The sequence below is a fragment of the Grammomys surdaster genome, unplaced genomic scaffold (assembly GCF_004785775.1).
Source record: "Grammomys surdaster isolate TR1022 unplaced genomic scaffold, NIH_TR_1.0 125801, whole genome shotgun sequence".
Lineage (NCBI taxonomy): Eukaryota > Metazoa > Chordata > Mammalia > Rodentia > Muridae > Grammomys > Grammomys surdaster.
In genome coordinates, this window is record NW_021620632.1 from 2,030,276 (window position 1) to 2,047,441 (window position 17,166).

Consider the following 17,166-nt stretch of genomic DNA (forward strand, 5'->3'; position numbering starts at 1 on the left):
CTTCCCCACTTCACCTTCTAGGTCATTTGCGGCCAGCTATAGCCCAGCTGGCTTGCCTGATAGCAGAGGGTCGGAGACTCAATCTGCGCCCCTTCGCCTTTTTTACCTTACAGTTTCTTTCTCACAACTAAAAACTCCAGGCTGAGCCTAGAGAAACTGCCGCTGCCTGTCCTCCCCTCCCCCTCTGACTGAGAACAGTGACCACCTTCTCCCAAGAGCTGCTGACTCTAGGTGCTAGCCTCTAGGTGTCTTCCCCACCATAGCTCAGCTTCACACAGCCTTTTACTCCTTCTGACTCTGTCATCAAACTTCAAACTTTTCTTCAACGTTAGCCTTTCTTTTCTCTAAGAAAAACAAAGAGAGCAACGCCCTGGTTTCTAACAGGCCCCCTCCCCCACTGATTTTAAACCCTTCGATAATAATTTTCTCCCAAACAGGGTTACCCACAACAACAGTGTTCGTGCTTTTCAACCCAAAATTTTTCGCTTTTTGTTTAAATAATTCCTTTTCTCTCTAATACTCATGATATATGCCCAACACTTTCTTCAACTCTTTAAACTTTTTTTTTCTTCTTCAAGGTTTGAAAGTCATCTAAATTTACTTCCACAGGTTAAATCAACAAGCTGATCAACACCTTTGAACTATTAATTAACAACTAATTTTCCTTCACAGATAAACTGTGGATGTCTACCCCAGATGTTATTAACACAATGTTTTCTCCTTCAGCCATCCAATTTACTCAAATACCTTTGGCTTTCCAAGAGTGATTCAATACTCACCTTTCAGACATCTCCCTGCTGGAGATACTGCTTCCCTGTGATTATAATCCACAGATCCAACAGAGAGGAGCTGATGCCTAGACAGAGCCATCTCCTGAAACCTGACAAGCTGCCTTCTCCCAGTCATCTCATCTGACTGAAAACCCAGAGATACTCGATACCAATTACAGATGAACTCTTGCCAAAGTCACATAGCTGAAGTGACGTGTTAGTGAAGAAATCATAATGTCTCTTAGATTAATCAGATCTCATTACTCTCAAATTATACAATATATATTTAACTGATTCAATGATCCCTTGCCTTCTCTAACCCCCCCAACTCTACTTACTCTGTGACTTAATGGTGCTAATCCATCTGGCCTACATAGTGTGCTTTCTTTCTACTTCTTCATCCAAAATTTTCACAGTGACCCCCCTTTTTTAAAAAAGTAAAGGGGAGGAGATGTTGGGCTGCGTAAGAGTATCGTGGGTCATGGTTGAGCAGGTGCCTAGAACCCCGAGACTCTGCAGACTCTGTGTGGGATTCTACGTAAGAACTGGCAGGAGTTTGACGCCCTCCAGAATCGAGGATCCTGAAAAGCAGTCATGGTCTCCATAGAATTACATTGTTCAGTACATAGGCCAGGCTATAGGCCTCAGGCCCTAGGGATTTACATACTAATGAAGGCCAGATGGCAGAGCAAATTAAGCATGCCTCCCCCAGACCCTCTCCCAATCCTCCCCCTTTCTCCCTCCCTATATAGCTCAGGACTGCCCTGAGTTTTCAGGGGTACGCCTAGACCCATCTACCATCCACCATGACAATAAACCTTTCTGGAACCATGGCTGTCCTCATGTTATTAGGGCCTGCCGCCGCCTAAGGCCTCCAGGCCGCTGGAATCATAAGATTCCTCCTGAATGTGGGACTCGCCACAGCGTGGAAGCCCCTCTGAGGCCCCACTGCTGTGGTGGCCTCTAAATTTTCCCGACATGCATGCACAAATTACTTTCCTTAAAAGTGTTTTAATATAATATTTTGTAATGAAATTAGCTTTAGCATGCTCATCATCTGGCAGGAAATGGTAGAACTGGCCAGTCTAGTTTCTGAAACATTTCCAAGATCCAAGAAAATCAACTTAATCAATAGACTCTTATTTCATCTCAGCCTCTAGAAAGTGTCTAGGTTTAAGGTAAATCAAATTCTGATTCATTCATGAGGTATTGAAGGAAGCCTCTCTCAGCTATTTATTGCTTCTGTGACTCACCTAACTTCAGGACTTTCAATGAGGCTTGACACAAACAGACCATATTAAGATAGATTTATTTTTCATTATTATTAATATATTTTGAATATATATGATTTAAACTTTTCATTTTATCTAATATTTTATATTCTATTGCCAAATGGCTTAAGATTTATCTTACAGCTATGTTTGTTGTTGAAAACAGAGTGAATACGTTACAAAACCATTGCATAGGCTTATCATAAATGAGATTACTGAGACTTGATTTATCCAGGCAGATGTATAGGAAATTTAATCAAAATTATTTATTTTATGTTTCATTTACAAATAAAATAAATCTCAAGAAAAAACTCATGAAATTACCATCTGATTAATAGGAACAAGATATGACATGTTAAGAGTACACCAGAGTGCAGAAATTGGGAATAGGCTTTTCAATGACCTATTATTATTTAAGTCATAAATATGGATGCATTTTGAAATGCAAATATTTGACTCTATCCTGGTCATCATCAGTAATACAAAGAATAAAAATTTAGTTAACAGTCAAGAAGATTCTTTTTGTCAAATGGAAGGTATGACCTCAAACCTCTGTTTTGCTACTTATGTGAAAGCCAGTGTAGAACCACAGGGTTGGTCATGACCTAAATGTTATCTCAGATGTAGTCACTCTGGTGATTGTGGTCAGGGTTTTGACTCAAGCTCAGCAAGTATTAAGACGTCTATAAGTAAAGACACTGTCCACAAAGGACGTAGGGACACTTAAGTAGTGCTCCTCACTCATGTTTCAGAGACTAGCAACCACAGACTCCACAATGATAGGCCTGCCTTTGCACCATATAATCATGTAATTATGTGGTATGTGAAATACTACATTGATTCTTTCTGAAGAGAATACCAACAAAACGACAGTTTCTCAACCTAAGACTTAAAAAGAAATAGACTATAGAATCAATTCCACAAAATAACACCAGAAAATAAAATGAAGTAAATTCAATTTAAAGTTATTTCACTGGTTTTCTAGCATAGGGTACAGCAATCCACTAAGTGTATGAACATGGCTTCATTGAAATTTGAATTTTCGATCTCTAGTCTGCATCTCAGGGTTTCCTTGTGTGTTGGGAGCCGACTCTTAGCCGAAAGTGGCTATCATCTTTACAGCCATCTCGAGCCATATACCCTGACAAGAGACTTGTTTCAACAGCCTGCAATAGCTGAGCGCACTCTGATAAACATCTTGTTACACTGTTTAGTGCCCCCAGCTGCCAGGTGCTCCTGGTATCCATGGCTACAAGGCACGTGACGTAGTGGCTTCAGTTGAGATTGTCCATGAGGGCAAGTCACGTGGTAAAGGGTATAAATACCCAGGATTTCCCTTCTATAGGAGAGTAGAGCAGTAGGGGAGTAGAGGGGTAGAGATAGAAAGTAGGAGGTAGTAGGAAGTAGGAAGTAGAGGAAGGAGAGAAAAAGTGAGAGGTGTCAGGAGACTGAAGGAGTGAGAATATAGTAAGAAGATAAGAAAATAAAGAAGACTTGAAGAGACTCCACCGGACTCTGGCTTGTATCTATCTTTTGCGTCTCTCGCCCCTTTTTTCCCCTTCCTCCGTCCCCACTCTCTCTTGCTAGACCCTGACCTGCCGACCAGAGCAGCAGAACCGGCCGGCCTTTACAAAGTAACAGAACCTGACGGCCGTTACAAAAGAAACGGCAGTTACACTTGTGCATTCCACACCAGCATGATGCATTACAGCTTCATGAAGATTACGATGCTGCTGTCTGCCAAGGTCTTTATTGACCTTACATTATCCAGGAATCAACAAAAGGCTATAACGGTTATTCATAAACTTTATCAAATTCATCGAATTTGACATTTTTATATGAGAAAAGTCAAATTTACTCAACAGAATTACCATGACAGATTGTCACAGATTCTGTTGGATTTCCCCGAATTGGATTATATCCATCCACTTTACACTGACTTCATTAATATTCTCTGTGACAAGGATCACTGTAAACTGGCTCTAGGTCAAGTAAATAATGCCAAAAATTTGGTGGACAATGTTGCTAAAGACTATGTGTGACTTATGAAATATGTTGATTCTCTATACCAATGCAATCAGCTGAAGCTTGCTGCCCTTGGACAAATGTGTACTATTATCAAGAGACAAAGACAGAGTTTGGAGAATTTGGAACAAGTATCTCAACATTTATCCCACTCGCCAACCATTGATCCAAATACAAGGACTCTGCTTTGGTGTGGGTATCCAAATGTTGGGAAATCCAGCTTTATCAATAAGGTGACAAGAGCAGATGTGGATATTCAGCCCTATGCATTTATCACCAAATCTCTGTTTGTTGGGCACATAGATTATAAGTATCTGTGCTGGCAGGTTGTAGATATCCCTGGGATTTTGGATCATCCTTTGGAGGATAGGTACACCATTGAGATGCAGGCCATCACAGCCCTGGCCCACTTCCAAGCTGTAATTCTGCACGTGATGGTTTTGTTTGAGCAGTGAGGATATGGGTTAAAGGAGCAATTAGAACTCTTCCAGAATATCAGACCTCTTTTTATCAGCAAGCCTCTTATTGTTGTAGCAAACAAATGTGAAGTGAAGAGAATAGCTGAACTTTCTGAAGAAGATCAGAAAATATGTCTTCCGAAAAAAAAAAATAGAAGCCGGGCGGGCGGTGGTGGCACACCCCTTTGATCCCAGCACTTGGGAGGCAGAGACAGGTGGACTTCTGAGTTCAAGGCCAGCCTGGTCTACAGAGTGAGTTCCAGGACAGCCAGGGCTATACAGAGAAACCTTGTCTCGAAAAACAAAAACAAAAACAAAAGAAAATATGCCTAGACTTGCAGGCTGAAGGATTCCCTGTCATTGAGACCAGTACACTGACTGAGGAAGATGCCATTCAAGTTAAAACAGAAACTTGTGATAGGCTTTTGGCTCACCAAGTAGAAACAAAAATGAAAGGAAATAAAGTGAATGAGGTTCTGAACAGATTGCACCTAGTTGTGGCAAACAAGAGAGATGATAAGGAGAGACCCCCCTTTCATCCCAGAAGGAGTGATAGCAGGAAGGAAGAGAGTGGATATTGCAGAGCTCAAGAAGTAGAGGGAATGAGATCTTGAACTGGAAATGGGAGATGATTGTATTTTAGATCTTCAGAAATACCGAGAGTTAATGAATTCATCTGAGAAATATGCTAAGATACCAGAGATTTGGAAAGGCCACAATATTGCTGATTATATTGATCTTGCTATCCTGATAAAAGAAGAGATGGAAAAAGAAGAACAACTAAGAACAGCTGCTGGGGTGTATTAAAGTGACTCTGAGAAGGAAGACAAGGAAATGATGGAAATTCGACAGCTAACAAAACAAATATATTTATTTTTAATATATTTATATTTATTTTCACTTTCAATAAACTTGCTAATTGTATGTTATTACTTTATATGTTACTACATGTTACTTACCTGAGGTGTTCTGCCAAATACACCAGATTTATAACCTCAGCTAACTTGTCTTTGCATTTACTGAGAGACATGGTGTAGGTTCATGCTATGCTCTGAAATACATTTAAACATCTTTTGCTTAATATCAATGTTATGGAGATAAATTTAATGCTTGAGGAATACTTGTGTAGATGTCTAGGATGCACATTTGAATGAACTAGTTCCAATAAAAACATTGTAATAGCAGAAAAAATATTGTTTCACATTAGAGCATAATAGCCAACATGAGCCACTTGAGGCATGTCCATTTAGTCAATTATGTGCAGCAGAAAGAAAACATTAACAACTCTCCTGATAATAGTTTTTGGCCAACTCTCATTTCTAAAATTAAGAGCACAGAATGAGGAATGGGCTCTGCTCTATGATATATTTCCCTTTGCTTACACCCAGCTGTGTACCAGGATTGCACATGGATGGAGACAACCAACAAATATTAAATAATATTTTACTGTTAGTATATTTAATATTACTTTATATTTCACTGTAAGTAGAATCTTCTTAGTACATTGCAAGAACCAGTTGTTCTTATGTTCCCTGTTAATAAAATAGATTTGTTGTTGATTAGAGTGACATGATACAATAAACCTCTTAGGAAGTTCTGGGATTTGTCATACTTTCCATCTTTTGGCCCTAGAGAAATCTCACTCTAAGTCTGTTTTCTCTCTTGTAAAATGTAGAGCTTTGAACTAGAACAGAACTTTTATTCACAGCCGGTTTCCCAACAGTATACTCTTTAAAGTACACTTGAAGGCATTATAATGCTACAAAGCAACAGGAAAGAAGTCAGACATAATGGCAGTGCAGATACCACCCCTTGACTAAGGATGTCTCCCAGAATTTTTGAAATTTTTGAAAATATTTGCAGATGATATTTATTACATGGTTGACCTTCTGTTTGTGTCTGAATAGAACCATTTACTGTCAATAATTCTGTGTCCTCTACTCATGGAACAAAATATGAGTTTTTATGAATGCCCCCTGTTCTCTGTCATAAACTTAACATGATCTCTACCTTTTATTTCCTCTTGCTCATAAATCACTTCCTGTTCAATGGTCCACTTACTTGACACATGTCAATGGCAGTAAACAATTCGAGTCTAGAGATGTATAGGCTTAAGAATGATAATTTAATTTTATGTACTTATTTTAAACATAGATATGCATAGATCAGCAAACTTATACAAAGACTAACAAGGACACTGTGGTTCTAAATTTGCTCAGAATGCTAGTCACTTTATAAACCCTACAGACACTGTTTCTTGGGACATGGATTCACCAGGCTTCTTTTGCATTACTGGTTTTCAAAATGTTTTGTATAGCATAAACCAGTTTATGATGTGACATTTGCCTATAGTTTTCTAAGTTTATAGAATTTAAAGATTACTAATGGATAATGAAAACAATAAACAGTAGAAAATGAAGTCAGACAAATTTCTAAATGTTTCTACCCATGAGATAAAAACAACCTATCTTAGTTATTCATTGACACTTTTGCTCATGGCTTTGCTCTGATATTATGAATTACACACCCTATTTGTAATTACATCATAAATAGAAACCCAACTTACTACATATACTCTTTTGAGCTAAATCCCATTCTATGTGATTAAAGTAAGTACATCTAATTTTCATAATGTTCATTAATGTACACACAACCAACCAGATGCTGTGACAGCAGATCAATCTTGAGAACAGGGGTACAGATACTAAGCCACTTTCACTTCCCCTCTTTTCTCTATCATTCTTTCTATTAGATAACGGGGTCTCATGCTAACTGGAGGGCAATTGACCAATTGACCAATTGACCAATCTGTGTGTAAAATTTATTTTATTTTTCTGTCAATAACCTAAAAGCTCATGAAAAAGTTTCTAACAGTTTCACAGAATACCCTAAACTTTTCTTGAAATTAGCTCATTTTTACAATGACTTTGTTGGGTAAGTTACATGATTAGTGCTATCTGTACATGAGAAATCTGCACATGATGATGACCCATAAACTAATGTCTTCCACTACAACTACATGCTCTATGATTGAAGACAGAAGATCATCATCTTGCTGTTACTGGAAAACAGAGATCACACAGAAACTTCTGTAATGGTATAATGTATTGTCTCCTAATTCACACTTGGAGCATTATATAAAACTACAGTAGTAACTTACTCAACTTTTTTTAATATGTAATAATTTATATGAATGTCTTATTAGGAAATTTATAGTTATAATTAATCAATTTCATTGGCTAAATGACTCATTTTGTGAGTGATTGATAGCACTCCCATTTTGTGAAAATAAAAACATTACAGAAAAATACTAAAATAATGAACATAATTTTATTATTTTCTGTCATAATTTTAAATCCTACCTGTTTAATTGGGTAACTTAAATAATTGAGCTCTAGATCTTAAAGTTATTTCTAGAAAATCATCTAATAGTTACTTAGAAACAGTTATACATTGATATCACAAATCACAAATGAGAAAAAGTCATATCACTCATCAGCAGACTTAGGTGTCATCTAATTCTATATTAGAAGTAGGTAAATTTAGAAATTTGTAATTCATTCCTACTGCATTACGTTCATCATCCATCAGTCATCTTTAAATTTTATAAACACTCAGAAAAATTATAGACAAGCGTGACTTCACAAAATGGTTTATACTATAGAAAACATTTTGAAAAGCAGTAATGAAAAAGAAGACTGGTGGATTTTGCTATGGGATCATTTCATAATCAATACATAAACATTTGAACTGTCACTGCCATCAGTCACAGGGAAAATCTGATATACAAAATTCTCCAAAAAAATTGTACTTTAAAGAATGGTACTGGAAATAGGCACTTAGGGCTGGAACTGCAGCCTCAGGAACAAATCCCTTTTACACATTCCTGGTACAGACACTTCTCTGATCCATTTATAAAAATGATACAATTCGAAGAGTGTGGATCCGATCTATTGTGTGAGAGAGCTGAGTGGAGAAACTCATAGTCTCCTTCACCATTTCATCATGGTTAAAGTAAAACTTCTTCCTACATCAAATGCATTTCTTTAAAAGTGTTTTTGTGTATTCCTGAGTTGGTAGTTGTCTTCTCTTCCTTTGGTCTACACAACAATTTCATCTTGAGGTTGCACTAAGGCACAGAAGACATGGGAGCCTTGAACATCCACAGTGTGTAGTATCATCTAGAAATAGAATTCTATGGAAACATGTGATGCAGCTGCTGATGTAGAGCCCAGAGGAGCCCTCACAGGGAACTCCTATTGGGAGGACAGTAACCAACCATTTGCTCAACGTTATTCCTGATGTAAACCATCAGATGTTGGTAGACTTTCACTCCTCCAATGCCATGTATTGGTATTTCTCAGGTCACTGGGATGTTTACATTCCATAGGCATCAGGAGCCTGGATGCAGCATAAAAGGACTGAGGTTCAACAACTAAAGCACAACCCTTTCTAACACCAGATGGTTCCTTTCCTGGAAGAACTTCTCAAGAACTTTTCTTGCACTATTCATTTACTCCCCATGTCTTCTTTCTGAAGTGTGGATATTGCTTTAGGATAGCAATTAAACCCTCCAGCAGAATGAAACTATTTGAAAAGTACAACTATCAACCTTCTCATGAATTAGTGATTAGTGTCCTTGAACTACATGCATTTGTGCACAAGTTAAATGAATCTTTGTATTAGCTTTATTTCAAAACATTAACTTGAATATATATATATTTGCTTTTTAAACAGCACAGACACTATGCTAAGAAATTAAGAAATTAATGTGTTTTGTTTTGATTTGTTTTGCTTTGTTTTTTAACTCCATGGGACTCACTAGAAAAATAGAAGAAAAATGGTTATCAGAATAAACATGCACATTCAGATTTCTTTCTGAATAAATGAAGTAATTTTGCTATTGCTCATGCGCATGGAATTATGGGATGTCTATTTGATATCTATGTGATGACTAGTTGTACAATAAGCGAGACAGCAAACAGAAGGGGCAGAAGTCAATCCTTTCTATTTAATATGCAGGTTTATCTGAGAATTGCAAGCCCTGTAGCTAGAGCACTACTATAAAGCACTGTCTTCCTTCAATTAAAGCATCTGTTTCAAAACAGTCATTCTTTCTCTTCAAGATAGAAGTTGGTGAGTCCAGCATATCCCTAGTGGGGACACAGTGATATGATTCCTGCCACTGGGACAGGGTCCTGGTATAAGCTTCCACGAGTGTCGATGGCTGTTGTGGGCTTAACTCTTGTTTGTAACATAATGCACATATTTTCATATTTCTCTGAAGAAATACATTCTCTATGTTAATGTTAATGACTCCATGATAATCAGAGAGCACAAGTCCAGGAGCTGAAGGTGTAACTAATGTTTCAGCAAAATGGTAAACATTGGGACCTTCAGAACAGCACTTAAGGCTATGGGAAAGAGCCCTCAATACATGAGTTCAAAATATATGTAATTTCTCAACTATGCAAAATATAAGGTGCAATATGAAGTATTGCTTCTTGAATCTAAAGGAACAAAGGCAGCTACACTATGAGCTAGTTTGTTACAAAGATACAAAAGCAGGCAGATTCCTGAGTTCAAGGTCAGCCTAGGACAGAGAGAGGTTAGGCCCAGATGTGTTAAAAATTGTAATTTCAAAGTAGGCTCCGAACTAGGAACTAGCTTATCTTCTATGCTTAACAGAGGCAGGCAGATCTCTGAATGTTTTTGCAATGTTAAGAGAAACTGTGTGCTTGCTGTTTCCTTGGAATCAAAGGGCTAGGGTCACAGGATGTTGATTCATAAAATAATTTAAAAGCAAACATGGAGTAAATTGAAAGGTCCCCAGTAGGGGAGACCCCCACTCAAGCCACAGGAGATTGTGTCCACCCAGAATCACGCAAGAGACCAATCTTGCTGCAAACGGCAAAAGGCTTTATTTCGGGGTATCAGCCAGCTGAGGCCGAGACACACAAGAGGAGCGTCAACCTCGAGGCTTGGGAGCAAGGAGTACTTAAAGGAGAAAAGCACAAAAGCACAAACCAGGGGGGTGAAGGAGGAAATCAAGAGGGAACAGCAGAATATCCCAACCCACATCATAAAAATAGTAGAGAATTCTTAACTTATTATTTAGCTGGTCATAAACCAGGGTGGGGAGTGGGAAACACCCTGTACATATTTTATTCAGGAATGTGACCTTAACCTGACCATTTTCTTGTGGTCAGCTACTTCCTGGAGTGACTTAGCCAACCTGTATTATTTGTTCTGCTATTCTTTGTCAGAGTTACCTAGCTGACCTGCCCCCTGGCTATTTCTTTCTTTGGGTGGCCAGCTAGATCCTGGAACCTAGGCCTGTGAACTTGCTAACCTTAATTCAGATGGGGGTCTCAAACTTCTCTATGAATTTTTACATCCTTTCAAAATGACTGGATTGACTGATAAAATAAAAGCATGGATGGACCTGTCTTCTGCGGGAAATGAGGTATCCAGAGAATTTTTAAAGATAAAATTCGAGAACTGCTTGGAGAATTGAGATACACACACACACACACACACACACCACCCTGGCACCTCAAGTCCCTGCAGGACTAGGCACATCCTTTCCCACTGAGGTCAGAGTAAAGCCTGCTGGAAAACAGCCAAAGGAAACCAAAGGAAATCACCTGCCACCAAGCCCACTCAGTACCTCAGCCAGTCCACCAGAAGAGTTTGGGCACTAGTGAACAAGACTTAGCACGTTTTGTTTTCTCTAGCTACCTGAACCTTAGACTCTGCTCATGGGGTTGGGGGGGGGGGGCGGAGTTCCCTAACTACCAGGAAGAGGTCTAGTGTAAACACACACCCTGGCAAAATTCTCTTCTCTCCCTTCTTCCTCTTTATGTTGTCCTACTTCTTTTTGCTTGTTCACTGTTCTTCACTGCAGGGGTTCAGGGGCAGGGAGTGAGGAGGCATTTCTTCCTTTTCTTCTAAAGTGATGCTCTAGGTCCCTAAAGGAGGCGACCCTGAGACTTTCTCCAGGGGATTGAAAGAAGTATAGAAGGTCTCTGCTCTCTCCTAGGGTTTTGAGCCATAATCACTCACCAAGAATCTTGCTTAAGTGGGAGGTGCCTCTCACCTGATCTGCTGAGTCCCCTGCTTGGAACTTCAAGCTCCTGGACTCATCAGGTGCTGATGTCAAGTTGTGGGCAGTCCAGAAAACAGACAGTGTGCTGTTGTGATTTCAAGTCGCTGCCCACTCTAGTACTCTTCACTAGACACTGCTCTTTTGCTATTTCTGTTCAGTTTCAGATGCTGTTCAGTGTCCTCGCATCCCCGGAAGCTGGAAGCCCTTTTCAAATGCTAGTTCATCCCCCCTCCCCCAACCCCACCACACACACTGATAGAGGATTTATGAAGGTAAAGACCAGAGCATAGGTATCCTCAGGAGTGATTTTACCCAGGAGACAGTCTCCGAGATAGTCTAGTGCTGTGTACTGGGCAGTTGCAGCCGCAGAAGGAAAGGATGCTTCCAAGTCTCTGCCCGGTGCCCTGCTGCACTTGGTCATTCCTGCGCACGCCTTTTCTTGCTCCTACTGAAGACAGAAGGGGAGGACGGTGGCAAAGACTAACCTGGTTCTCCATTAATTGGGCTGACCTGCTATGAAGAGTGAGAGACAACTCGCTGGGAAGAACTCCAGACTCTTGAGGGTCCACAGCAGGCATCTCTCACCAACTTGCTTTTGGAAAGACACTGCTTTGAGAGTAAGCTTAAACTCCTGCTCTGATTAGATGCCTAATGGCTTGACAGCTGCGGATGGAGTGCAGCAGCATGCCCTGCAGTCTAGAAGCTGGTTACCCAGATGAGATTAGGAGGTCTCTGTCACAGAAAAGGTTTGGGACCAACACAAGGGCTCTCTATTCTAGTGTGTCCAGGTTTTCCTTTCTTCTGCTCTCCGCCCTTGACAGTTGTAGATGGCTGCAGGAGCTCATATACCTTCAAGGGTCATTTCCCTATTGGAAAACTTCTCACGAAGACCACAGAGACATTTGTCATTAACTCAATGGTAGGGACAGGAGACAGAGGACCCTATATATCTTTGTGTTTTGTGTACTTTCTAAATATTGTATACCAAGCATCCAGTATTTACAAGCTTTATTTAGGAATTTTAAACAGAAAAATAATGGACAATTTTAATGCAATCTATCATTCTGCAAATCTTTTCTAGAAGAAAGGCTGACTTTACCTACAGAGATTTGAAACTTCTATTTACATCCTGTGCGCTCTCTCTCTCTCTCTCTCTCTCTCTCTCTCTCTCTCTCTCTCTTTTTCTGTGTGTGTGTGTGTTATAAGAAAATGTACATGATATTCCTCTCAAGATTCAATGTACTAAAATAGATATTACAGTTTCCCTGTCATACATGTGAGAGGAAGAAGGACAACCAGTATTTGTACTGGACTTTTCTTTCCTAAGCAAAGAACAAGTTATTCAAAATCCTAAGACAACCTTGTTGTTGCCATGAGTATCACATTGAAAGGGGGTCTACACTAAAGAATCAGCCACAGGGAAGACCCATAGGATAAAGGTCAGCAGGTGACATCCCAACTGTTCAGTTGATGGTCCCTTTTCTGCCAAGGCAACTAATTCATACATAAAGTTTCAAAGAAGAATTTGCAATAAACTCTGAACTGAAGACATATTTGCAGATAAAATAATATAATTGTTACCAGATTCTAAAAATGGGGGGAATGCAATCCACTATCCTTCTAATTACTGTTTGCTCAAGTTTTCTTACTGATGAGGCTAAATTTAAAAGTAAACGTAGTAAAGATTTTGTCGTAAGAAATTCAAATCCTTAAAATAAGAGTATTAATGTTTTCATTGAATGTGAACCACTTTCTCATTAGTATTATGTACAATAGTTTTAGCTATAGTGAGACACAAAATACTCTACTCTGAATTGTCTCTTAGAAGGAAAAAAACAAAAACAAAACCCAAAAGCATTATGATAACCTAGAACTCAGATTTCAAAGAGAAGGAGACACATGGAGTCTTGTATTCTTGTGCTGTATAGCCCAGCCAACTCTCAAATGTGCAGCGATTTGAGGCTCCTGTCTCAGGTTTTTGAGTGCTGATTTACTTATCTTTAGAGGTACTAAACTAAGTTGTGTATTAACAAGGGAGTGCCTTTTTGTAATAATCACAAAATATGTATAGCAAAATAACACTCATTTGAAGGATGCATTTCTGCTCATACATCAAGTTTGCATTAAATATTTTAATGTCTTTGCTACATGAACCCAGTGTGGTCATCTTTACTGTTTCCCTTTTCTACAGTCCTCTGATTCAGAGTGATCAAGTACCTGACATAAGTCATGAGGTAATTTCTACAACAGAGCAGCTGCTCATTTTTTTTTGTTATCACTCCTTGATTCATATTTTCTTGAGGAAAAAATGTCTTGTGATAAAATGATGTGAGTCTCCAATATAAGTTTTATTACTTTCCTACTAGACATGCAATATGAAACAATAATGGTAAAACTTCTGATTATCTATTAAGGAAGAAAAAACTCAGAGTAATGCTTGGACTATGTCTCCAAGCTATTTTGCTCTGTCTATTGGACACCTATAAAAGCCCCTGAAAAGGTGCTAGAGCATCAGGGAACATTGACCGAAGGTGATAGTGAGGGAGATTTGGAAACGTTTGCAAACTTAGAGCTTTAAGACTTTATATTCAAATACAGACAACTCTTAGCAGATCCCCTCCCCTTCCCCCTACACTGGGGAGTCTTAGGAGTGTGAGACTATTTTTCTGTGTCAATATGTCTGTATGTCCACAGTTCAAAAAAAACCATCAGAACTGAAGTTAATTCGGAGAGCCAATGTGATTTCCAAAATTGCAATGTGGAGATCAGCTTCACAAAGACCAACTTCCTTTAGGAAAAGTGTCACAGCGGCACATGTGCCACCATGTTCTTAGCAGCCTTATTTGTGATAGCCAGAAGCTGGAAACAACCCAGATGTCCCACAACAGAGGAACAGATACAGAAAATGTGGTTCATTTACAGAGTGGAGTACTACTGGGCTATTATTATTAGAAGGAGGTCATCATGGGTTTTTCAGGCAAATGGATGAAACTAGAAAATATCATCCTGAGTGAGGTAACTCAGACCCAAAAGGGCATGTATAGTATATACTCACTAATACATGGATATTAGCCAAAAAAGCACAGAATGCTCGGGATACAATCCACAGAACAACTCAAGGAAAAGTCTTTATAACATCTATACTCAGTCTCAGTGAAGAATGTCAAGAAGTCCCATATGGCTACAGTGACTTTCTACAAGGCATTGAAATTGAGAGACAATGAAACTACTATTTTAATAACTTTATTAATATATAATTATAGTATGATATCTTTGTAGAATGTATAACTCTGAAGAATTCCTCATGATAATCTGTTTTCATTTCTCTTTTCCTTGCTTTCTCCATGACTGAGAAGCTGTAATGATCATGTCTCATCAAGGCCATAGTTTCTCTCTAGTCTGCCCCTTACCCACTGACTGATGAGATGTCCCTCCTAAGATATGACATGTGGTGTTCTGCCTTGATATTGCATTTACATCACATTTTTCAGTTCATCACCACACTGGAATATGTTAAGAAAAGACATGGGAAATTTATTAATTGTTCTAAATGTTAAGAAAGATGGTAGTATTATATAAATTTACAGTACATGTAAGTTTCTGAGGGCCAATTATTAATATTCTACACATGGATATAACAGTAAGAGAGTTAAAAGAAGTAAATTGTTTACATATTTTCCTGAAAGCTTCTTTCCTATTTTGGTATCACTGTTTTGTCACTACTAATTAAAAATATTTACAAGAAACTTTTTTACAAGAAACATATATGTATGTATGTATGTATGTATGTGTGTATGTTTATATGTATGTGTGTATGTATGTACATATGCCAAGCCTTGTGCTTTCATATTAGTCTGTATGACTTTATTAATTTCCTCCTCCTCAGTTTTTTTAGTTCACATGAATGATGCAGCTCTTGAGTGACAATTCTGTGAAAGGAGACTCCATTTGACCACATCTCTAGGTCTTTGCTTTGTCAACAGCACTGTGGATGAATTATTCTATTATTAAGCTCATGTGCTTGAAAACACCAGTAGGCAACCAAAATTAATGTCTTTAACTAATATTTTTGGGGGTGGCAAATAGAGATATTGTCTCAATATTTAGAAAAGGCTAGACTCCAACTCCTGGCAATCCCTTCCTCAGCCTCCCAAGTGCTGTAAAATCAGAATTGTGGACCACACACCTGCTCCTAATTCTTAAAAGTACATATACAATATTTCAAAACCAAATGCAAGAATTGGGAAGCAAATTTAAATCTGCTTTGGGCAAATAGTGTCACGGGGAGTCCTTCAGAGCTTATCACTTCCAGTGCAGACTTTATTGGGAAAATTTTTGATGAACATAAAAATGCCTTACTACGCGAATACCCTTATGCTACATAGGTTTTTAGTCCTTCTATAGTTATTTTCAAGCCCGGCCATACTTTTAAAAAACCTGTTGATTAAGAAATCTGTTTTGTCCATTTTTTAAAAAAATTAAATTATGCCTATATTTACAAAAAAGTGATATCTTTTATTTATAGGTATATATTTTCTTTTTTGTTTTTTGTATTGTTTCATGTTTTAGCATAAAGATTAAAAATTTACATGTCTATTTACCTCCTTTTTTGTGAGGAATAAAAACTAAAACAAAAAGAACCAACAATAACAACAACAAAAAAAATCTTTTATTAAGGCTTACCCTGCCTTGTTAACTTTATCTGACACTATACATTTTACCTGTAGAAGACATCTTCTTATCCACACTTATAATTAATTTGAGTAAAATTAATGATGGGATTTATGCCTCTAGATATGAAGGGATAATTAATGCCAGATAAATGCCAGATTTTTTTTAACTTCTGTACAAAATTCAAAAAAAAATAAGAAAAAATAAGATGTGAGAATTAATGACTTCCAGGAACCTGACCCAATGAGATCACAGAAGAACTATGTTCTCCCTGAATCAACTGTGGCTTTACAAACACCATATCATAGGAAGAAGCAGAAGTACAGGAGTCTCTAACCAAGGAGTTGAAAATCAGAACATGTTCTATGGAATATTCACAGTAGGGGAAAGATGTCTACGGAAAATAAGCTTTGAAAGAGTACTCAAAGGCCTGAAGAGCATTCATTGTAGGTTTCTGCCCAAAGGCCACGCTATGTGAATAGAGGGTGGGGCTCTGAGGAGTTAGATCTGCTAACCTGCAGCTGCAGTGTGGCTGAGACAGTCAGACCAGCAGAAGTTTCAGAATACCAGATGAGCTAAACTGAAATTTTTTCCCAACCTTAGAGACAAACAAGAACAGATGTGAACAACTCAAGTATTGAGTAAAAAGACCAGAAAGACAGTTTTAGATCAAAAACCACTCCTTAGCGTAAAGCAATTTTCAGGAAGCTAAGGAAAGAAAACAGATAGAACTAGCATTATAAAAACAGTGTAAAAGGAAGTAAAAGAGATATGGCTGACAGTAACACAAAGAGAAGTACCTACAGACAATAACTTAAGATTCACTAAATAATGTTGTAAGGATGCAGAATCTCTATGGTGGG

General features: G+C 38.3%; 1 pseudogene; it reads left to right on the forward strand.

Annotated features, from left to right (window-relative positions):
• The first annotated feature begins 3,738 nt into the window (after window positions 1-3,738).
• Window positions 3,739-5,382, forward strand: LOC114640269 (annotated as a pseudogene).
• The last annotated feature ends 11,784 nt before the right edge of the window (window positions 5,383-17,166 follow it).